The sequence below is a fragment of the Octodon degus genome, unplaced genomic scaffold (genome assembly GCF_000260255.1).
Source record: "Octodon degus isolate 3935 unplaced genomic scaffold, OctDeg1.0 scaffold00311, whole genome shotgun sequence".
In the NCBI taxonomy this organism is placed as follows: domain Eukaryota; kingdom Metazoa; phylum Chordata; class Mammalia; order Rodentia; family Octodontidae; genus Octodon; species Octodon degus.
Window position 1 is genome coordinate 1,487,189 of NW_004524887.1, and position 25,038 is coordinate 1,512,226.

Here is a 25,038-nt window from a genome sequence, read left to right on the forward strand (position 1 = left end):
ATGATTTGTTCTAATGGTGTTTGTAAATAGGATCTTAAGTTTGCATCTTGTACAGCAATTAACCACTAAGAAGAATATATGCAGTGTGTTATTTGTTGAATCTGTACTTCCGATTTGATTTGAAACTGTCTCATTGCTATCTGTTTATCAATAAAATTAAAAAAAAGAACTAAGAATAAGCATAAAAAAAACAGAGGGACTATAAATTGCAGGCAAACCAGTTGATTTAGAAAGAGCTTTTATCAAAACAGGAAAAAGGATTGTAAATGTAATGGTATTAACAGTACTGAAAGACAAAAAAATAGATCCTAAGGAAATACTAACAAAAGACATCTAAAAGCAGCAACTTAGTAGATAGAAAAAAAATTCCAAGGAATATAATGTTATAGAGACCACATATTGTGGGAAGCCATTAACTTGTATCCATTTTATAATAGTGTCAGCCACTTTCTTAAGTTTCTATTCCCCTGCTGAGTTAATGTTCTGTTCCTTTCCACCTTGCCCATTCCCTGTGAATCACGTGCTATGCCCCAGGGTGGGACCTTCCTCCATTGCCTAGATACCTGCTGATATCAAGAGAGGAGACTTCCTCATTCCTACACTCCCTATATATACCCAGCACCTACCCTGAATAAACGAGACTTGATCAGAATCCTGTCTTATCTTTATTTCTCATGTCTCCTGTCCTTTGTCCCCTCCTCAATTCCCCGCTCCTTTCCCAGGTGACCTTTGTTGACTGACCTGCTGGTTCAGGACAGGAGATGCAATGTAAGTATTGCTAAGCAAAAATGCATTGCTTTATGTATATATTTTCAGGACCACAGAAGATGTCATGACCTACTGAGGATTCCAGGGGAATCCTTGTTACTGGAGTAACTCTTAGAAGCCTGGAAAAAGCAATAGTTACAATAAAATGAAATTGAAATGCCTAAGTAGCCCTGATAGACATAAGCGAAAAGAACAAAGAAGAGATAACTTCTGGGGATACAGGAGGCTGAAGGTGGTTGCTTCAACAAAAAAGTTATAATCCTCTGCTCAGATCCTTGAGGTGGGCTAAGTTTCAAATGTAGAATCTAATGAATGTATAGGTAGCAGGGTCCACTGAAGAAAAACACCTCTCCCAGGTGACCTTCATTGACTGACCTGCTGGACGGGACAACATACATGTCATGTTCAAAAGAGAAAATATTGGTCACATGGATTAGATGAAGCTGATATAAACAGGGTTATCTTGAGTGAAAAAATTTACTCAAAATGAAGGAAAAATATCACCAATGAAAAGCAAACATTTCAAAACAGTTTTTTTAAGAATGTATAAAATTCCTTTCAGTTTTTCAGGGTTGGAATTGGTAGTAAGAAGTCATAGGTTAGACTGGGCATTGGTGGCATGTGCCTGTAATCCCAGCACTTGGGAGGCTGTAAACAGGAGAATCACTATGAGTCCAATCTAGTAGTGAGACCCTGAACACCCTGTAGACCCTTCCCTAAAATAGAGAAAGAAAAAAGAAGTCATAGGTGAATGTTCTTTATGAGACAGAAAACAGGTGATTAAAGATATCTGAGCAGCTCTGAGCAGTCTGCCTCAAGCCCAGGAATCTTTTGCTAAGAATGAAAGCCAATGGTATAAATATGTCCCATCAAACTCTTGGCCAAGCATTCAGATATGATTTATTTCTTCTTATGTATCCTAATTCAAAGTACCAGATCAGTACAATGTGTCTTCCATATGGCAATGATCAATTCTAGTGAACAAAACTAGGAGCACTATTCAACTGAAGAGATTAATAATGGTACTCTTCACAGAATGTGGTTTTCAACAAATTTAATAAAGTTCAGACTTCAACACAGAATAATTCTTTTTAAAAGCGCTCAGAATGAACATCTTCCAGAAGCCAACTGCATAAAATTCAGTTAGAGAGATGATATATTTCTGTTTAGAATATCACAAAAGATGTGGATAATTCTTAGAGAAATTTTGAATTAACTGGAATTTAAAACATATTCCTTAACACTGAAATATGCTCTGAAGTTCTCAAGTATTAGGATAAAAGATGTAAAACAGTAAAATTAATAATCTGTCTCAAGTATGTAAATATAGGCAACCTGAAAATAACTTTTAATACTGCACTAATGAACTACTCTGTTGGTATGAAGAAATTATTATTGACTATTGATTCACGAACTATTGAGATTTGTCTGGCAAGCACAATTTCAATTCTTGGTATCACCAAAGCAGGGGGTTGGGGGGAACTATTGAACTATTAGTAAATGTAGAGAAGTGGCAAAATAGGAGTGAAAGTAATAGAGACAGATGAAAAACCTTCAAGTTCACATTGGAAAAATAGCATGTGTCATGCTAAAAGAAATTTAAAAAAATAGTAGGAAAGGTAAAATTGATGAAACAGGAGAAAGATGAAAAATAACTTGTAGGACTTGGAGGACATGCTGAGTGAAATAGGTCGGATGCAGAAAGACAAATAATGCATTTTTCCATCTAAAATACTCAAATTTATAGATTCAATAAAAGGTGAAAGTTTTATACAACCTGAAGAGAAACCAGGGTATGTCAACTTCATAGATTCAGAAAGTAGAATGGAAATTCGAAGGACTAAGATGATAAAAAATAAAGAAATGTTAGTCAAAGTCTGAAGTTATTCAAGATGATTAAATTCTACAGATCTACTGTAAAGCACAATGCATTGTAGACTTAAAATTTGCTAGGAAAGCAGACCTTATATTGTGTTAAGAAAAATAAATACATTAAAAAATAAATAACTGCAGAGGAAACTTTTGGACACAGATATGTATATATGTATCATTTTGATTTTAGTGACAGTTTCATGGTCATATATTTATCTAAAAATTCATCATATTTTATACTCATTATGCATTGTCTATGATCTTAAAAAGTCAATAAAGTAGTTTAAAAATCTTCATGAAGAGATAGACTATGTAATAAACGGCACGACACATAGTAACTCCAAAGGAAAATGGCATCAAATCTGAAGGAAGCCCCTGCCCATCCCAAAGCTGAATCGAAAGCAAAAGCTTTGAAGGCCTAGAAGACTGTGCCAAAAGGCATCCACAGCCACAAAAAGAAGATAAGAACATAGCCCACCTTCTCCCATTCCAAGACACTAGGGCTCAGAAGGCAGCCCAAATAGCCTCAGAAGAGAGCCCCCAGGAGAAACAAGCTTGACCACTATGCCATCAAGTTTCCCCTGACCACAGAGTCAGCCACGAAAAAAGATCGAGGACAACACACTCATGTTCATTATGGATGTCAAATCCAATAAACACCAAATCAAACCATCTGTGAAGATGTATGACATCAGTGTTGCCAAGGTCAATACCCTAATCAGGCCTGATGCAGAGAAGAAGGCAAAGGTTCGAATGGCTCCCGATTATGATGCACTGGAGGTTGCCAAAAAAAATTGGGATCATCTAAACTGAATCCAGCTGGCTAATTCTAAATATATACTTTTTTCCCAGTAAAAAATAAAAATAAAGATTTAAATATTATAAGCAAAACTTTATAGTCTATAGAAAAAATATGAGCCAGAATCTTATATCACCTGAAGAAAGTTAAGACAAAATTTATTAAAGAAAACCTTAATAAATTTCAAATTTTCCATCCAACAGTAATTTTAATAAGATTGAAGAACAAAATCACAGCATTTGAAGAATATATGCAATATGTATAACCAATGAAGTATTAGGATCTAGAATTTGTTAACTACAAAGTCCCATAAATTATTAAGACAATAAAAGTAAAATGCAAAATAAGAAAACTTCAAAGTACACAAACAATTCAAAGAAGAAACCTAAAAAGAAAATAATGCATGAAGTGAGATATAAGGAAATACAAGCAAAAACAAGAAAATAGTATATTTAAACAATTTGATTGGCAAACACTAAAAAGCCTAAAACTATAAAATGAGAATTAGGGACTGGGGATTTGGCACAGTGGAAGAATGCTTGCCTACTAAGTGGGAAGCCCTGGGTTCGATCCTTGACAAGAAAAATAAAAAATACATCTCCCCTAAAAAACAATAGTAATAGAGGTTCAATCCCCAGGCCTGTCTTGCTGGCCCTGCCCCTGAGGGCATGCTCACACAGCAATTGAGACTGGGCATGGAGGCACAGGCCTATAATCCCAGCACTTGGGAGGCTGTAAACAGGACAATCACTAGGAGTCCAATCTAGTAGTGAGACCTAAACACCCCATAGGCCCTTCCCTAAAATACAGAAAAAAAAATAAATAAATAAATATAAATAAAAAATAAAGTGCTTGCAAGCAACACATGGGACAGGGGTTCAATCCCCAGGCCTGCCCTGCTGGCCCCACCCCTGGGTCCCACTGAGACAGCCATTGAGACTGGGTGTGGTGGCACGCACCTGTAATCAATCCCAGCTCTTGGGAGGATGTAAGCAGGTGGATCACAATGAGTCCAATCTAGTAGTGAGACCCTGAACACCCTGTAGACCTTTCCCTAAAAAATTACAAAATAAATAAATAAATAAAAAGTTTAAAAAATAGTAATATAAAATGAGAGTTAAAAGCAAAGTAAAAAACAACATAAATTAGCATAAAGGTTTTACAATGTAATTTAGAAAAATCTAGATAATTTGCAATTCCACCTGAAAGAAGTTCTAGCAAAAGGAAAGATGTAAAAGAATTCTATTTGTAATTATAACAAATTGCAAAACATCCTAAAAGTCCACAAGAGGGGACTGAATAAGTACATTTTGGTATATCTAACCAAATAAATGCTCAATATAATGCTATATAATAAAAAGAAATGCACCTTAGAACTGCATATATCAGAACTGATAAATCTCAAAAAGGCTGCATATGAAAGTGATTTTTTAGGATACACAGAGAATGCTACAATTTAAGCATTAGTTCAAAAGATAAGAATTATGTCATTTTATGGTTGTTTAAATGAGGCAGAAAGGGCCATCGAGATAGCTCCATGAACTAAGCATCTGCTTAAGCAAGTGCAGGGACCTGGGTTCGATCCCCCACACTACCTGCAGCACCAGCCTCGCCCCTGCCCCCCACCCCATGGGGCACTGAGCCAGCCCCTGAGACCTGGCCTGGTTGCACATGCCTATAATCTCAGTGCAGGAGAGACTGAAAACAAGATCATTGTATGTCTGATATGCACAGTGAGACCCTGTACTACCAAATACATAAATTAAAATAAATAAAGTCATAAAGAAGATTACAGTGATCTGTATATACTAAAATGAATAATAAATATTATTTACAATTATTTTGATATAAATATGTTATGCTATGGTTTGAGTGTCTACTCCAAATTCCATGTTGAAAATTAAATGCCATTAAGGCTGTATTAAGAGGTAAGACTTAGGGCTGGGAGATAGCTCAGTAGAATAAGTGCTTGCCTGGCAAACGCAAGGGCCTGAGTTCAATCCCTGATTCCGCCAAAAAAAAAAAAAAAAAAAAAAAAAGGTAAGACTTTAGGTGAGCAGGACAGGAAGGTACTGCTCTCATGAAGGATTTAATATTCTCCTTGTGGGAACCGGCTTCTGATAAAGTGGGGTCCAGCACATATTCCTTTCCTTCTCTCTCTTTATATGACTCTAGATAATATATGCACAAGAGCAATTTTTCATTGTGAAATACTGTACCTTCTGCCATATGACACAAGAAGTCTCTCATGTAAGAAAAACCATTGATCCTCGATTTCTCAGTGTCCAGAAAAATACACCAAATACATTTCTAGTGGTGATAATTTATATAGTCTGTGACATTTTGTTATACCTGCACCATCTTGGACTAAACAAAATAAGCATTAATATTAACATAATAAAACAAGATATAAACTGTTATCTACCTCTAAATATATGAGAAATTCCAACACTATTTCCAGTGTCTTTTTTTCTTTTTAAAAGTTTAAGCAAATGTGGCACAATGTTAAACTTTACTCAAGTATAGTGTAATATAGTGTGTGTGTGTGTGTGTGTGCGCACGCGAGAGTGTGTGTGTGTAATGAGGAGGATGCATCAGCATTTCTTGAGTACTAGTTTAAGGGCTGTGAGCAGCAATCTCATAACCCTTGATTTTTAATTACATTATATATAATATAAAAATGTACACACTACATATATCCAACGATGTATAATATAGTTTTTGACACACTTAAAAATTTACAATTAAAAATCTTCACTTATAATCTCAAATATATTACTAATTATAACCAGTAATTTTTATGGTGCTACAGATTAGACAAAGGGCCTTTGCACTGAGCTACATCCCCAGTCCTTTTTATTTATTATTCATTTTTCATGTTTAAAAGTTTAAAAGATGGCCTTTACAGGACCCAAAATGCTGACAACTTAGAAAATAACAAAGAGATTAAAAGAGATAAAATAACTAAAGAGATAGTTAGGGTAAAGAGATAAAATAACTAAATCTCTGGGAATTATAAAGGAACTAAAAGCAAACTTAGAAAATAAAGAGAAGCTAGAGAAACAGAGCACAATACGTAGAAAAGAACCTGTTTCCATAGCCATTGGGCAAGACCACAGGGCCTGGAGCTTAAAGGGCAAATGGTGAACCAGGCTAATAAGTCTAGATCCAAGGAAAGCCTACATCTAACTTAAACTGCAAAATCAACATGGAGTTTTACTCTGAAAATGACTTCTTCCATATGTCATACTAGAGACAGAAAGAAATCCAGTGAAGTCCTCTCCATATTGCAAGAGATTATTTAATCAAACACCATTTGGAGAAAGAGTTGACTATTTAAGACTAATCTACAGAATAATTACAAAATTACTTCAGTTGCCAGGCCTGGTGCTGCACACTTGTAATCACAGCACATGGGGAACTGAGACAGGAGGACTGCCATGAGTTCAAGAGCAGTCTGTGCTACACAGTGAATGAAAGGCCTGCCTGAACTACATGGAAAGACTCTGTCTCATAAAAATAAAACACTTCACTTTAGAATTCCCTGTATTACCTTCTTTCAACAACTGGATAAAAGACAGTCATAGAAAACAGCATGAAGAGGACATAGGTCAGACATAGATCCCCTGAGTTTAAATTCAGGCCGGAAGGAAATGGAGTTGCATACGTCATGGTGAGAAGCCAGGCCTGGTGTGTGGCATTCAGAGGCATCTGGTACTTAAAAGTACTGGCAGTAAGGAGAGGATTCTGCTTGAAATTTATCCTGCTCCCTAATCCAGATAATTGGCCTGACTGCTTTCCCCATCTATTAATGTAAGCAATGGCATGCCTTAGCTTGGATGGTTGCAAATACAGTGAATGGATAGATGCCACTATGACAGGGGGAAAACATCAAAAATGCCTGGGCCATGATACTCAGTAGAGAAAATCATAAACTGCTGGACATCAAAACTAGATCCATTCAAAAATACGGAAAAAATATTTGTGACTCATTTTTTTCTCTTTTTCTTTATTAGGTTTTGGGGGATTAGGGTATTTTCCTTTTTGTGATTTAACTGTTTAATTCCTACTTTTAAAATTTTTCTTCTTGTTTAATCTTTTCTGTTCTCTTTAATTATAATTTCCTTTGATAAATAACAAGATCTTTTATTTCATTTTTCTTTCTTCTATCTCTTTTTTTTTCTTTGTGGTACCAGGGATTGAACTCAGGACCATGTGTTTGACAGGCAAGCACTTCTTCTACTGAGCTATCTCTCTAACCCTTCCTTCTCATCTTCCATTGCAAAATTTTATTTATTTTCTTCTTTCATTTTCCATCCCACTGCTTGTATAAACAGTATCACATAAACAGTATAACTGTTTGTTAGTATAACTGTTAAGTTTTATTAATTTTTAGATAGTTAACTCTATGCTGCTAGTACTATTGAACATTTTCTGTAATTATTGGAATATTGTCTATTGTTACTATATTTAGTAGGTATTTCCTGTAAATACTTGAATTGTCTTAGTGTTCATATTAAAATTATAGATTTATTTTCTAAGGAGATGGGTAATATATTGCTGGTATTTATGGTATGTCAAGATTCAGTTTGTCTTTTTCAACATTATTCTTGCTAACTTAGTTGTTATTGCTAGGGTGGCATAGTCATTATTCTTAATCTTTTCTTCTGTATCTCAGTCTGGATTGCCTTTATGTCATTAAGAACACTAGTACATTACCAAACAATTTGGTGCTGGCCAGTTACACTGCATCAAGCTTTCTCAAATTAATGGAGGTGGTTGGATATCTTGCAAAAAAGGCAAAGGCTTATAGCAAGCAATGACTAGACTGAATCTCTGAAAAGCCACCTACTAATGAGCTCCCCACAATAGCTACTCAGTTTTTCCATTACATGTACTCAGAAATCTCACCAAATATACACACATGCATGCACACTCAGATACAAATACCACCACAACAAGAAAAATCAATTTTAAAAATGCCTACAAAAACTCCCAGCTCTCCCAAAGCTTAAAATTGGGGAACGAAAAGGGAAGAAATGAAAAAGTGCAGAGCTGTAGCTGCCTATGTTGTAGGGTAATAATAATACTAAGCTTCTCTTCTGGAGGGTTAACAACCTAAGTTTGCAGACCAAAAACTAGAGAAAAAGAAGGGCTGCAAGGATAACCAACATTTTGGCCCTAGCCTTTCAAGAACAGTGAAGACTCAGGACATAAGAGAACTTGTACTGTAACATCATGTAACTCAGGTGTGTCCCAAATTTTCTGATCAAGGAGATTTGTGGAGCCACAGAAAAAATTGATCAATGATTTACAGTGTGCCTAATGAGAGTCACATGGAGAAAAAAACATTCTCTCAGGCTTTCAAGGCTTTCACAGAGAGCAAACTGGTCAAGCAATGGCCATGACTCATCCACATGGCTGACACTGACAAAGGATCTACAAACTGTGGTACAGGGTTTCAGGTAAATCTTGAGGGGATCTGACTGACCTTACCAGATACAAAAGCTACATTTCTTGTTATATAGGTCTTGCTTTATCTTGGTCTTAACTATCCAGCAGAAAAGTATAAAAGTAAAGTATAAAAAGTAAAGCCATATCAATATGCTGAACTGTAAAAGGCTCAAGTCAACAACTTCTGACACTGCCAATCTTACAGAAAACCCACTACTACTATGGACTATGAGACTATATTGGAATATTTTGCTGAATTCACGCATCTATAATATTTAAATGACAATGGAATACCTTTCTCTCACAAAGCTAAACAAAAAAGGGATACAAATAAACAACCATTTTGTATCTGTATATTCAAAATAGTTAGCATAGATATATAGCTACATTCTCTTAACTCGGTGAATAGAAAGATTTGTTCTAATAGTGTTTGCAAACAGGATATCATGTCTTCATCTTGTACAATGAATAACCACTAAGACAATAATATGCAATGTATTAAATATTGAAACTGTCCTAGTAATTGGTTTTGAAACTGTCTCACTGCTACTTTTTCTCAATAAAATTATTTTTTTAAAAAGTGCAGAACTGAATTACTCAAAATAATAAAAGAGATCAAAGACAGATCAATAACCTACTCATAGGGCTCAAAGTTTATATATAAATCAGCAAATATGTAGCATCACAACTTGAAAAAATTGAGCTCATGAAAAGGTACCAAAGAGTAATTCAAATTATAAACTCTACAGAAAATATGGGCACCATTAGTAATACGTGTGAAGCCAGGTGTCAGAACTAGAAAGTAGAGCTAATGTTGGTAACCAGTTACTCAGAAATACCTCAAAAACAACAAAAGATGATGAAAATGGATCTAAGCACTGCTAAATGACTCAAAGAAGATTAACCTATGGTTACCTGCAACTAGTGCAGACTCAGGAGATAGCACAATGCCCACTAAAACATATAATAGCAGAAAATTTTCCAAATATGGGCCAAGAATTGAAACCAACACATAATTAAGTCATATAGAACACTAAATAGTCATGGCCAGAAAAAAAAATATGCATGGTACATCATAGTCAAAATTCCAGAAGTCCAAAAGAAGGACAGAAACCTAGAAATTGTTTGAGAAAAGCAACCAGTTTTTTTCATTTTATTGAAAAAGTGAAACAAAATTTTATAACAAAATATTTGGACAATAGTACTGTTGTTTTTAAAGTAGTATCCAACATGTGCATAAAAAATTCTCCAAACAATATTAGCACAAGCCTTTTTTTTCAAAGAACTAAGAGAAACTAGAGGTACAATTATCTTGTACTTACTGTTTCCCTTCCTTCCTTTCCCTATTTCCCCCTGCCTAGTTCCACTTTCCTTGTGAACAGTTTCTTCCCATTTCACAATACTCTTTGAGGTTCTTATACTAGGGAGAAAATATGATGTTAACACATGTGCCTGGTTTATTTCTCTTCTGAGTATGGTCTTGAGTTCCAATTTTGTACCTATAAAAGTCTTTAGTTTAAGACCACATCTTTTTATCCATCCCTCCATTGTTGGACATTTGTGCTGCTTCTAAGAGTAAGCTTTACAAGTTATGCTGCTATAAACAGGGTGTGAGCATATCACTGTAGTATAATGTTTTTACTTCTTCTGCAAAGATGCCCAGAAGGGAACAGCTGGGTCAAATGGGACTTCTAATCCTAGTTTTCAGAGAAGCTCCACATTCATTTCCACATAAGTGGTTGCACAAGTCTACAGACCTACCAACAATGGGACAGGGTTCCTTCTGCTCCACAGCACTCCGGCATTTGTTATTGGTTGATATTTTGATTATAGCCATTCTTTCTGTGGCATAATGTAATCTCAATGTTGTGGCAACTTGCATCTCTTGAATGACCAATGATGTTGATCATTTTTTCATATATTTATCTTCCATTTGTATTCCTTCATCTGAGAAGTTTTTTTTTTTTTTTTTCATTTCACATGCTCATTTAAGAACTGAGTGTTTGAATTTGGGGGACCTGACTTTTTCAACATTTTATGTTTTAGATAAAAGTACTTTGTCTCAGGAATAACTTGCAAAAGTTTTCCCACTTGGTTGGTACTCTTTTTATTCTTTTGATGAAATCTTTCATTTACAAAGGTAAACACACTGGAATTTAGCACACTTCCCAACACACTCTTTAAAGTCCAAAAGAGCTTAGATTAAAGGGCTTCAAGACCTTGCCCAAAGAAAACCTTTCAACACTGACTAATATGTCCTATAAAACTATGTTTCAAAATTCTTAAGGACATGCTACAAAGAAAGAAGGAAGCCAAAAATTCCAAAACATGTAATAAAATCAATTGACACACTAGGCACATTGAGCAGTTAAGCAGAAGGAAAAACTGAAGGGGTGGAACTTGTTACCAAAAGGAAAACAATTTTATGACAGGAATAAGTCAGTACCTTTCAGTAATAACCCTCAATGTTAATGGTCCCAATTTCCCAATCAAAACACAACGACTGTCAGAGTGGATCAAGAAATAAAACTCAATGATATACCATACATAAGAAAGATATTTAATCTAAAAGCAAATTCAAAGACTAAAAATCAAAAATGGAAAACAATATTTTGAGAAATAGAAATCCAAGAGCAAGCAGTAGTAGCAATCCTATTTTCAGATAAAGTGGACATAACCCCAAAACTGATAAAAACAGGTAAAGAAGGTCACTACAAGTTAGTAAGAGGAATACTTGAAAGGGAAGAAATTACAATTATATAGGTAGTAAATACTGATACAATGAACTTCATAAAACAAACACTACTAGACAAACACTACTAAATAAATAGATCAAGTAGAAGAGAAGTCAAAGAACAAATGTCACAGCTTAACCATACCTTTAAAAAAATGGACTTAATAGATATCTAAAAGGTATTTCACAAAGAAGCAACAGAATACTTTTTCTTAGCATCACATGAAATTTTCTCAAAAACACAGGACATACTAGCCTATAAAGCATACCTAAATCAATACAAGTGATTAAAAATTATTTGGTGCATATTATCAGACCATACATCAATGAAAACCAAAATCAACAACAAAAGAAACCACAAAAATTATACAAAAGTATGAAAATAAGCTATAAACTCTAAAATAGTCAGATCACATAATATTAGTATAACATACCAAAACATGAACCACAAAATGAAAGCAACCCTAACAAGAAAGATTATTACTGTGAATGTCTAAATCAGAAAAACGGGGCAGGCAAAAATAAAGAAACTAACAATGCCCAATTCAAACCCAAAAGCTATCATAAGGGAAAAAAAGACAAAGATCAGGGCAGAAATTAATGAAATTAGACTAATACATTAATATAAATCATCAATGAGTCAGAGAACTGGCTCTTTTCAAGAATAAAACAAACTGCTGAGAGATAGAGATAGAGATAGAGAGAGAGAGACAGAGAGACAGACAGACAGACAGACAGACTGACAGACAGTGACAGAAGGATGGACGGACAGAGACAGAGAGAGAGAAATAAAAGAAAGTAAAGACCCAAACCACTAAACTTGTCACAAAATTTCACCAGCCGTTTCTCTCTAGTCTCTATAACCTAATATACATTATTATGAACAAGCACTTGTATAGATGAAACTGGTGGGACATATTTGCCATCTTCCTACTCATATGTTCCAATATTTCCTTCTAATCACTAATCAGTCTCATTTTTCTTTCTCTCTGGTCTTTACTTCCTTAGTGGACAGGTTTTTTGTTGAAACTCTTTTTCTACCATCTCCATGGTACCACTGAATACATCATCAGTTCCAGTGGTTTTAATACAGACTCTATGCTTCTAAGTACTAATATCCTAAAGCGTCTACGTTTGATTACTTACTTACTGGAGCTGTAGTCAATTTAGTTCATTTCTATGATTTCATGTTTGGCTGGAGTAAAATCTTGTTTCCTAAATGGAATGGAATTTGCTTATTTTATATTTTCTTTTAATATAAAATCTTTATTATAAAATAAAATGTATTGAAGAATATATTTAACTGCACAGATTTTATAAGAATTGATAGCACTATGCTGGCATGTTTAATTGATGTTCTTAATATAGCATTTTTTTGTCTTAACATGTATGTTGGTATGAACGCACTTAGAGTAGTTTATTTTCTTTCTTTCTTTTTTTCCGAAACCAGGGATTGAACTCAGGCCCTTGCACTTGCCAGGGAAGCGCTTGTTCCACTGAGCCATCTCCCCGGCCCCCATTTCTTAAATGTTTAGATTGTTCACCTATATATCTTTTTATACCTTTCACAGCTCTTGTAAATAAAACACATTTATATATCCCCATTAATAAGACAAATACTTTATGATTTCCTCATACTTTCATATTCTCCCCAAAGTCACTCTTGTGACTTACTTTGGTTATCAAGGACAGGCTTTTTACTTTGATGATCAAAATTTTTATTTTATTGTTTATTTATTTATTTATTCATTTATTTATTTATTTATTTAGTGGTACTGCGGATTGAACTCAGATCCTTGTGCTTGTCAGCTAGGAGCTTATGTCGCTGAGCTATCTCCCCAGTCATAGCCAAAATTTTAAAAGGGCAAATTCACCAATATATGGTTTTAACTTCCTCCTTTGTATTTCCATTGTCACACATTTTTATTACATGCTCTGAATCCATTTTTTCTCCTTTAAATTTTTTAAAACTATTTTAACATGACTCCAAATAACAAATTTCCAGAAGTCTCTATGTTTTAAAATGTTTTATATTGAAAGTATACTTTGTATAGTATATTGAATATATATACTATATATATATACAATATATAGTATATTGAAACTATAAAGTATATTAGTGGAGTGAAAAATGACTAAACTCTAACAGAATATACAGCATACATTTTTAGGTTAATAATTGAACAAATAGACAACATTCAGAAGGAATATAGAAAATTATGTGTAATAGAAACAGAAATTATAGATATACATATATGATATCATATATCATACATACATCTTCAGATTTCAATGCCTTTCCAGAAATATTTCTGTACTACTAGAAATTAAAATGTTGTGTTCTATTGTTATTGCTGTTGTTACCGTCATTGTTTGGTACAAGGATCGTTATAATCACCAATGTAATAAAATAACTCTCAAATAAAAGCTTTAGGTGTTTATATGTTATGTTACATGTGGCTACTTCCCTGAAATGTTTTATTTTTTGTAGCTTTGTTAGTGTTTTTTTTATTAGTTTCTTAGTAAACAATCTGATAATAGCATTAAAAGATCAACCTTATTTCTTTTTAAATATTTATCTTATTTTTCCATAATTACATTTTCCAATAAACACTTTCATTAGGTAATATACAAAATATTGTAGCTCTTTCAGTTAAATCATGATTGTAAAAAATTGAAAAAAAATAAGAAGAAATTTGTGATTGCATTTTAAAATACTGAAGAAAAAAATAATAGAACCACTCTGAATATTTAACTTCCAGGTCTTATTTTCTAAATATCATTGTCTAATATAAGAAAGAATGGCTTCCTGGGTAAATAGACCAACTCCAGGACTAGGACTTGAAAAGTGCAAACTGAGTCTGAAACGTTCTGAAGTAGAAGAACATACGCATAATAGGAAGTAGTGTTTGTGGAGATGAGAAGGGCACCTAGAGAGGGAGGGGACTGGAGAGGGGAGTATGGCAGGGATGCAAAAGCATCACAATGTGATACGTATGCCCACCAGACCCCATGATGGATCTATTTATTATATATCACAAACATACTAATAAGAAGTGTTAAAAATAAAGAACAAATTCAGAAAATGATGGAGTCATATAAAAAGAACAAGGAGTGATTTTGAGGAATATTTCAACAGTCAAATCTAAAACAATCTTTCTGACAAAGAATGCTAATAATTTACCATAAGCCATAAAATAAAATATTCCAAAATTCATAGTGACATAAGTAAAATAATAAATAAATTGATTAAAGAGAAAAACAGGCCACACTCTTGAAAGGTTAAAAAAATTGGAACAAAGAATAGAAAAATCACATTTGCTAACTCAGTTCTTTCAGGGAAGAACAATCAATGGATGGTAATGGTTGTCTTTCCCAGTGTGTAGAAGCTGTTCTCACGCGTTGGCCCATGTCGCTTTACCTTCCATCTCCTCCTCTTGCTTCCATCCTAAAACCTATCTATTGCAGTGGATTCTTCTTCAGGACTTTATATAAGAACTATGGTGACTACAAGGGTCAGGAGGATAATCCAGGACAACATCCTCATCTCAAGATCCTTGACTGAATCTTTAACTTCCTCTTCACCATTTAAGATAAATCTGTATTAAAGGTCCTGCATGATTAGGATATAGACATTTTAGGGGTGAATTATTTAACCTACTATTGACTATCAGGAAATAAATAAGGCTAAAAATATGTAGTAAAAGATAAGAAAAACTTTTCTCTGGATAGAGAAATTATTAGTGATTCTAATTTTTGTCAGTTTTTCTAGAATGATCATAGATAATTTTCATAATATGGTATAAAAGAGAAAACTTAAATGTTCAGAAATCTGATTTTTGAAGCTTGATATTATATGTGCTTTTGGCATAATGTCAACATACATTTTAAATAGTCAGCAATTTTTTTCCAAAAATATATTGTTCTCTAATTCACATTCTTCCTAAGGTGTAGGCTAATAGAAACATAATAATAGCATAGAACCCTGTTTCTCATCCTAGTCTTGCATAACTAGAGTACACTGAGGGTTAAATTTCTAAACTTAATGGCAGATTTTTTTATGTTTCTTCAGTTACTATTGGACTAGCAACGATGAAGAGAAAGTGGCTGCCATTTACTACAAAGTAAGAGAAAATGGTATACCTAGTTAAGAGAAAAATAAACACACTGCATGAAAAAGAAGCTCCAGCCATTAAAATAACAAGTAAAAATATTTCAAAACTACACAAAATGTTTAAAGATCATGGTCGCATAGCCTATGAAGTAAATGATTAATTGTAATGCGATGATGAAAACATACACAGAAAACATGTCTGAAAGAGAATTTTAAGTAGAAAGTTAAATATATATATCTGGGATGATGAATAGTAAGTTCTGAATATTTCAAATTTATTGTATCTTTCAAAAACAGCTATATAAAATATTTTAATAAAATAGCAGCCAACAATAAAAATAATCATGGTGTATATTAAAATAGCTCTATATATGACCCAAAAAGTCAGGCATACACAGGATCACAAATGAAGGTAATCTTGACTTGTGTTTGCACATCAACTGGCACTGCTTATTGTTGCTCATTTAGGGAACAGAATTCTTATATACTGTTTAAAAAATTTCTACATTGAAAGAAATCGTGACCAAATAATTTGCTTTTTATATATTTTTTCATGTTTCAATGAATACAGTCTTTCACTTTTAATGTACTATTATCTACAAAATTTAAGGAGATTTAGCTTGTAATCTCCATATATTAACTGAGTTACTAGTGCAATTTAATTAACCCCAGTGAGACTCAATGGTACAATGAGGATAAAACTGCCAGTAGCTCTGTGGATTAAACATAATTGAGTGGATGTGTATTTGGCAAGAGAAGATTGCCTTATAAAATAAAGGCCTTCAATAATTATTTTAATTCTTTATTCAAAATTATTAATTAATTCTCAAAGATTTCAAATATCATAGTCATATATATTAGTGTATATTGTTTATAAATATTTGAAATTATGATCATATACTTAACCCTTCTGAGGAATCAAAAGCAAAAGCATGCTGACAGTAATATCAAGATGAATATTTATTTGAATAACAATATGCTTATACATATTAGTATATGCTAACAGATAATTGTTTAGTAAATGACAAAATGTATATGAATTTAAGTTCAACTATATTCGGAGATGCACTGTGACTTAGCAATATCTAATATATACCTATAGTAGATACCTTAGAAAATGAACAAAAAATGGTCTCCTGCTCTGTTACCCCACCAAGCTATGTTACCTGCAGCAGACATTATTTATCATTTTACTTTCTATTTTCTTATGATGAAATCATAAGAAATCTTAAATGCCATATAGAAAACTACATTGTGGGATTCTTGCAGATTTCAGAAGGATTATTTTATTTTATTTTTATTTTTTTGGCTACTCAGGCTGCCTTAACAGCAGGCCTGATGTGGCATGTGGAGCTAGGGATCAAACCGCGGTCCCCTGTACCTGACTGAGTGTGCCCAAGCAGGTGCTTTATACAACTGAGCTAACCCGCAAGGCCCCTCTTGCAGATTTCATAAACTTCGTGTCTTGATTCTCTAATTTGTTTCAGGTCACTGGCTTTTCTTTTCTCCCTCATATATGTGAATATATTTATCAGAACATATTAAGTATTTACAATTTTGAGTTTCGTGCAGCATTTTCATGATCCATATAACATTCTTTGCTCCAATCCATGTACCAGTTATTTTTCATTTCTCTCCCCTCTTTGAATTACTGAACCCTTTCCTCCTATCTAATATTCTCTTTTACTTTCATGTCATCTTTTTTGTTCTAGATAAAATATACGAGCAGTTGTGAAAGATGAGCAATTGGACTCCAGATCATGTGTGTCTACCTCTACTAGAGAGTGCCTGTCCATATTCTGTTCATGCACTGAGGTTTTACAAAATACTGAAATTATGATCAGTGAACCACTTATTTTGACAGAGAAAATTTAAAGAGAAGTTAACATTCAGACTATGGCATAGATACAGTTAGAGGTTTTTAGTCAGGTTTATATTGAAAATCAGGAGCAAAATGATGAATTGAAAATTTTTCAGTTTCACCGGAAAGAAAAAGCCTATAAATCTGGAGCTGAGGAAGCTGGCTGCTAAAACAATTAGCATTAAAATGAATAAAAGTGCTTTGTAACAGGGAAATAAGAAAGATGCTTTGATGGCACCTCAGGAATCCACAAGACTCTATCCATTGAACACCCAAATGTGTAAAGCTGGAAGATTTCATTTAAGACAGCCCCTGTTCCCCACGCTGGAAAAGGCTACCCAGGGAACTGCTGCTTTGAGGTTTGGTTCACAGTGCTCATTCAAGCAGATATTCAGAGGCTTCTGCAGCCATGGCCCAAGAAGGCTCAGATAACCCTTGAGCTAGTGGCAGACCCTGGCATAAGTCATGTCATAGTTTTACAGGCAAGTACAAAGCAAGAATTGTAGCGCCATGGGGGATTACACAATAGTTAGAGGAGAAGGCCTGAGATACCAGGCTATCTGCAGTGTCAAAAGCTGTGAGCAAGAAGCCAAAATTTCTGTAGAGACTCCAGGAAGTTGGAGGAGATAAGAACATAGAACTTTCAATGAGGAAAACTACAAAAAGAGAAGTCATGTGAGTGTAAGGATCGATGTTATAGGGGTGAAGGTGAACTTAAAATGTTCACAACTTTGCCCAGGGGCTGAACATGGAGTTACAGACTTCATATTCGCCACGATGAGTTTAAGTCTTGTTTTGGTCTTACTTCTTTCTGCCCCCCATCACTCCCTTTGGGAAAGAGAATGTTTACCCTGCATCATTATATTTAAATGGTTTTAACATTTCTTCTTTGTATTTATAGAGACTCACAGATAAAAGTTTGCCTTGATTCTCACGGGAGACTTCATACAGACATTTTAGCAATTGTAGAACTGTCACGATATTAACAATTCTTAAAGATGAACTAAATGTGTTTTGCATAGAGACACACGTCAGCTTTTGGGGGGCAGTCAGGGTTCATATCAAGAATGTTTTAATAGCTCAGTGGACTAAAGAGCCTGCTTAGGCAGAGGCAGGGACTGGGGTTCTATCCCCAACATGCTGTGCCAGCCCCGCCTCTGGGGCACTCTGAGACTGGGACTGAGACTGGGCACGGTGGCATGTGCCTGTAATCCCAGTGCTTGGGAGGCTGAAAACAGGAGGATCACTACGTGTCCAATCTATGTAGTGAGACTCTGTAGTTCCTGTACTCAAATACATTTAAAAAAAATTTTTTTAGATCAAGAATGTTTTCAAGGGGCCGAGGAGATGGCTCAGTGGAATAGGCACTTCCCTGCCAAGTGCAAGGGCCTGAGTTCAATCCCCGGTTCCGAAAAAAAAAAAAAAAAAAAAAAAAAAAAAGAATGTTTTCAAAGGCCTAATGCTTGCATGAGCAAGGGTTTTGGAAGATAACTGAATCGTGGAGAGAAATAAACTGCCTTGATGAAAAGAAAAGGGCTCAGATAAGAGGAAGTATCCCAAGAGGAAATTATCTGGAAAGGAACAGCATCCTTCCCAATTCCTCACCTATTTCTTGTCAACTATAACAAGAACAAATTGAAAACTTGAGCCAAAATAAACCTGTCCTCCTTTAAATTGCAGGTGTGAGATCCTATAGCTCAGCCACAACAATGCAACTATAATATTTACATAGTCTGGATATTGTTCCTTTGTGAAAAGAACAGCTGACCAAGTTTCCTGCATCATTCCATACATCGGCTTTTTATTATACTGTTTCCTTTTGTGTACAGAAACTTTATAAATTGATGTGGTCATATTTATCAGTTTTCAGTAGCATCTTTTAAGCTGAGTCCTATAATTAAAGTCATTACCTATAAATATATCTTGTAGTCTCTCCTTACTTTTTTTCAAGGATTTTCAAAGTTTCAGGTCAAATACTGAGGTCACTGTTACATTTTGAATTGAATTATACACAGTGTGAGACAGAAATCTAGTTTAATTGTGTATATATGGGCATGTGAATCATATGTAGTGTGAGACATGATCTAGTTTTATTTCTTTAAGAATAGATTTTACAGCACACATATGTGAAATGGGCTGTCTCTCCTCCCGTCTCTTCTCTCCTCTCCTCTCTCCTTCCATCCCTTCCCCTCCTCTCTCTCTCTCTCTCTCTCTCTCTCTCTCTCTCTCTCTCTCTCTCCCTTCCCCCCTCTCTGTCCGCTCTCTCTCTCCCTGTGCCCCTCTCTCTCTCCCCAAGTGTGTTTCTGATATATCATAGGCAAGAATTTTTCCTATCTGTACGTTACCCTTTTCCCTCTGTTGTTTCCTTTACTGTAAAAATACTCTTTAATATGACCTCATTTGTTGATTCTCAGAACTACTTTTTAGGCAACTGGAGTTTGGTTTAGAAAATCCTTGGCAATGCCTATGTCTTTCAGAGTTTTACCTATCTTATCTTACGGCAGGTTAGAGGTGTCTGGTTTTACATTTAGTTCTTCAATCCATTTTGATTTTGGCCAGTATGTGGTGAGAAGTATGAGTCTAGACTCAATCTTCTGCCTGTAGATAGCCAGTTTTCACAACAGTATTAATTAAAAAGGCTATGTTTCTCTTTATTCATGTTTTTGGTCACCCTATTAAAGATCAAATAGTTCAATGTGCTTGGGATTTTTTCTGCAATCTCTATTCTTTTCCATGGTCCTCATGTCTGTTTTTGTGCCAGAATCATGCTGTTTTCAGTGTTATCTTTGTAGTATAACTTTACGTCCAGAATTGTGATGCGTCCTACTTCACTGTTTTTACCCAGGATAGTTTTTGATATTCCAAGTCTCTCCTGGTTCCTTATGAATGTTATGATTGTTTACTCCACTTCTGTGAAGATTGCTGTTAGAATTTTAATTGAGATTATATTAAATCTGTGTATCCATTTTGAGAGAATAGTCATTTTGATTATATTTGTTCTGCCTTTCTAGGAAGAGGGGGTATGTCATTATTTTCTCATGTCCTCTTTTAACAGAGCTTAACTTTTATTTTAGAGGTCTTTTACTTTCTTAGTTAGGTTAATTGATAAATATTTAAATTTTATTAATGTAATTGTGAATGGTAATCTTGCACCTTTTGCCATGGAGTCATTATTATACTGGAACACTACCATTTTTGGATTTATTTTGCATCCTGCTACATTATTGAATCTGATTATTAATTCTAAGAGTCTTTCAATAGATTTTGGGGGGGGATCTTGTATATAGAGGATGGTGTCATCTGCACGTGATAATTTAATCCCTTCACTTCATATATTTATATTGGCATGTATAATTTATGTGTGTGTGTGTGTGTGTGTGTGTGTATCTCCCTTTTATTTCTTCTTTCCTAATTGCTCTTGCTAATATTTTAGTAACATGATGAGTAGTACTGATAGCAGACATCCTTGCCTTGTTCCTAATTTTAGAAGGAAAGTTTTAAGTTTTTCTTCAGTTAATATCATGTGAGAAGTAGGTTTGTCATAAATGGCTTTTACCAGATTGAGATAAGGTCATTTCTACCTATTTTATTCCATGTTTTAGCATAAAAAGATCCAGGATTTTCTCACTGGATTTTTCTGCATAATGAGATGACTGATCATGTAATATTTCCCTTTCTTCTGTTTATGTCATGTATTACTTTTTTTAAAAATTTCTGTATGTGGAACCATCCTTTTATCCCTGGAATGAAGCCTCCTAGGTCATGATGTGTGACTTTAAAAAAAATTTAAAAAACCAAAAAACAGGGATCTAACTCAGGATCTTGTGCTTGCCAGGCAGGCACTTACGCTGTTGAGCTATCTCCCCAGCAGCATGATTTTTTGATGACCTTTTGCATTATGTTTGCTAGTGTCTTGTTGATGATTGTTGCATCTATATCTATTAGAGATGGGTCCATACTTCACTTTTTTGGTTGGATCCTTGTTTGGTTTGGAATTGGTATGATGGTAGCTTTTATGAATGGCTTTGGAAGTGCTCCTGTCCTTTCAATTTCACTACAAATCTCAAGTGGTGGTGGTGAGAGAATTTTGCTGAAATTTCTATAGAGTTCAGTAGGAAATGCAACCAGAACTGGAATTTTCTTAATTGATAGGTTGTTACTACTTTTATTTTAGTAAGTTATTCTAGTGAGTTATTTTAGTGGATAAGTTTGTATTTTCAAGTAACTTAGAGAGTTTCTCTCATGAAATGTTAAATAATTTCATTTTGTTTTTGTAATCTTAGCCTTTTAACTATGATATAGGGAGCTTCTTTTCTAGTCTTGCTTACTTCGGCTTGTAGTTGCCTTTTGTTCCTGGATGTCCATGTCTTTCCGAGATTTGGGAAATTTTCTGACATTATTTTTTAAAATTTTCTATGTCCTTAATAGGTTCATCTGTACCATATTTTATAATGAAAAGTCATGTTTGATCTTCCATCATATCCTTTATTTCATAGATGTGTTTCTTATAATTATATTTTTTCTTCATTTTTATCGACCTTAATTTAAAGACATGAAATTTCATTTTCTTGATGCAGTCAACTTGTAAGGCATTCTACTGGTTTTGGGGATTTTTTCCCCGTTTTTTAAGTACTGAGCTTCTCACTTCCAGAATTTTTCAGTTTAGGTATTTTTCAGATACAATCGCTCCACAGAGTTGCTATTTTCTATGCTGAATTGTCTTCTTTTCTTCATTCAGTTGCTGTGTCCTCTTTGAAGTCACTTTAGAGATCAATAGTTTGAATTCTTTATGCAATATTTCATCTATTTCAGTATTTTGAATTGATTTAGTGAACAATTATACACCTTTGGAGGAATCACATTGCCTTTTTTTTCAAGTTTCTTACATATCTCTATGGAGATTTGGGTATCTTCTAAAATGGATATGGTCTCCACGTTTATATAAGTGGACCTCTTCTTAGGGTCCAATCCCAGCACCACTCAGGAAGGAAAAGACAAACTGAAGTAACAATTACAACATAGAGACAAACCAGACAATTAATTAAACACACTATGTTTTAAAACTTATATGATTTAAGGTTTGAACGAGACGAAGATGAAAGCGGCTGGGTACAGGCAATAGATGTGGTTCCCTGAGAGCTGAAGATGTCAGTGAACATATACTCACATCAGTCACCAGTGATAATCTAAGTCAACATGACATGCTGACCTGGACCAATGAGACTATATAGTTGAATCTGACAAAGATTGAACAGTTGTGCTCAAGGGCTGCCTATGTCAGTTTATGGACACGCTTTTCCCTGGCTCCACTGCCTGGAAGAAAGTGAAATTCCAAGCTAAGCTAGAACCTGAATATAGCCAGAACTTCAAAGTAGTTGAAGTACAAGCAGGTTTTAAAAGGATGGGTGTTGATAAAAGAATTCCTGTGGATAAATTACTAAAAGGAAAGTTTCAGGACAATGTGAAATTTATTCAGTGCTCCAAGAAATTTTTTGATGCAAACTATGATGGAAAAGGGTATGACCCTGTAGCTGCAGACAAGGTCAGAAGACCGCAGTGGCTCCTTCTCTTGTTGCTCCAGCTCTGAATAAACCGAAGAAACCTCTCGGCTCAAGCAGTGCAGCTCCACAGAGAACCATTTCAGCCCAGAGAACTACTTCAGCTCCTAAGGCTGGACCAGGCGTGGTGCAGAAGAATCCTGGTTTGGGCAGTGGGACTGATGAGGCCGCTGAACCGATGTAGAAAGTCAGTTTACTGAAATTTACTGTTGAAAACTTGGAGAAAGAAAGAGATTTCTACTTTAGAAAGTCAAGGAACACTGAATTGATTTGCCAGGAAAATGAGGGGGAAAATGACCTTGTATTGCAGAGAACTGTAGACATTCTCTATGCCACAGATGAAGGCTTTGTGATACCTGATGAAGGGGGCCCACAGGAGGAACAAGAAGAGTATTAACACCACTGACCAGCAGAGCAACAATGGAATTCTTCTCTCCAAATCATGTGCTTAACTGTAACATGCTCCCTTTTATTATTCTTAGAGGACTCACTGGTTTCTTTTCAAAAGCAAAAAGTACCTCTTTTCAAAGTGCACTTTGCAGAAGTTTCACCCCTTTTCCAATAAATTTGAGTTAGGAGCTTTTACCTTGTAGCAGAGCAGTACCAACATCTAGGTGGTTCATCTGGGAAACACAGAGGCTGACTGTGGGGCTTACCATGCAGATGCTAGTCACACTGATTGCTGGACAAGGTGTTGTTCTGTAATGTGCTGAGTTGCCAGCCTCAGTACAGAAAGGTAAAGATAGAACTGAATTTTAACTTAATGTGAAACCTTGGCAGAAAACATGTTAATAAATAAATGCCTTAAGAGAAAAAAACTTACATGATTTGAATTTATCTTTTGTAAATAAAAATTTATGATGTCTGTAGGAATTCTGTTTTGATAGTATAGGGATACGAGCTGAGGATGGAGTAATTTAAGGAGAAAAGAACAAATATAAAAGTCACAATGTAAGGGGAACTTTGGGATATTTAAGAAGAAGCAAATAATGTCATTAAATACCCATAAAAACAGAATGACTTCCCATATGTCTTGGGCTATTTTGTACTTCTATAACACAATATAAACTAGGTAATTTATAGTAAACAGCAACTCTGGGCTCTCTGTTCTGGAGGCTAGAAAGTGCAAGGTGAAGGAGCCAGCATCTGGCAAAGCTTTCCTTGCAACATTATCTCAGGTAGTATGCAGAAAGGCCCACTTACATCAGATATTATTTAATATATCAAGCCTTTAATATGTTAGGTGTAAGACTGTACAATTTATGTATTTATTAAGGCCACATCCTGCTCATTTATGCAACCAGCCAGATCCTACTGAAGTATAAATCTACATGTGGTAGTTATAAATTCCCAAAATACAAATTGACTAAAGAAAATGTAAAATATTAGCTTTGAAAAAGAAATGCTATTACTCAGAACTAGAATAGAAACAATAACTTCAATAAATATTGGGATTATTCCAAGTTTTAATTGCTTTTATTTTTTGTATTTATAGCCTTTGAAGTAATTAACTGAGAGTGATATCAGCTTTACTGAATAGCTACAATGATGTCTATTAGAAATACTTTTTTTTTTTTTCGGAGTCAGGGATTGAACTCAGGCCCTTGTGCTTGCCAGGGAAGCACTTATTCTACTGAGCCATCTCCCCAGCACCCAATACTTAATTTTTCAAACAAAAGAAAATAAATTTAAAAAATAACAGGCTTATAAACAACGTCATCTTACAAAATTGATTAGATAAATCAATAACAAGTTAAGAATTTGCACTAAGATGAATAGATAAATATTTGGTGTCTTTCTGAGGTATGGTCAAAACACACTGAATGCTGCTTGCTGCAAGTTCCATGCCACGCCAAGGTAAGCCCACAGAAACACTGG

The 25,038-nt window shown here is 34.7% G+C and overlaps 1 protein-coding gene and 1 pseudogene across 1 annotated transcript in view; one reads left to right on the plus strand and one right to left on the minus strand.

Annotated features, from left to right (window-relative positions):
- The window catches only part of LOC101574641 (attractin-like protein 1), a 699,390-nt gene that overhangs the window by 611,803 nt on the left and 62,549 nt on the right, over positions 1 to 25,038 (minus strand). The window lies entirely within an intron of this gene.
- LOC101573059 lies at positions 22,748 to 23,557 on the plus strand (annotated as a pseudogene).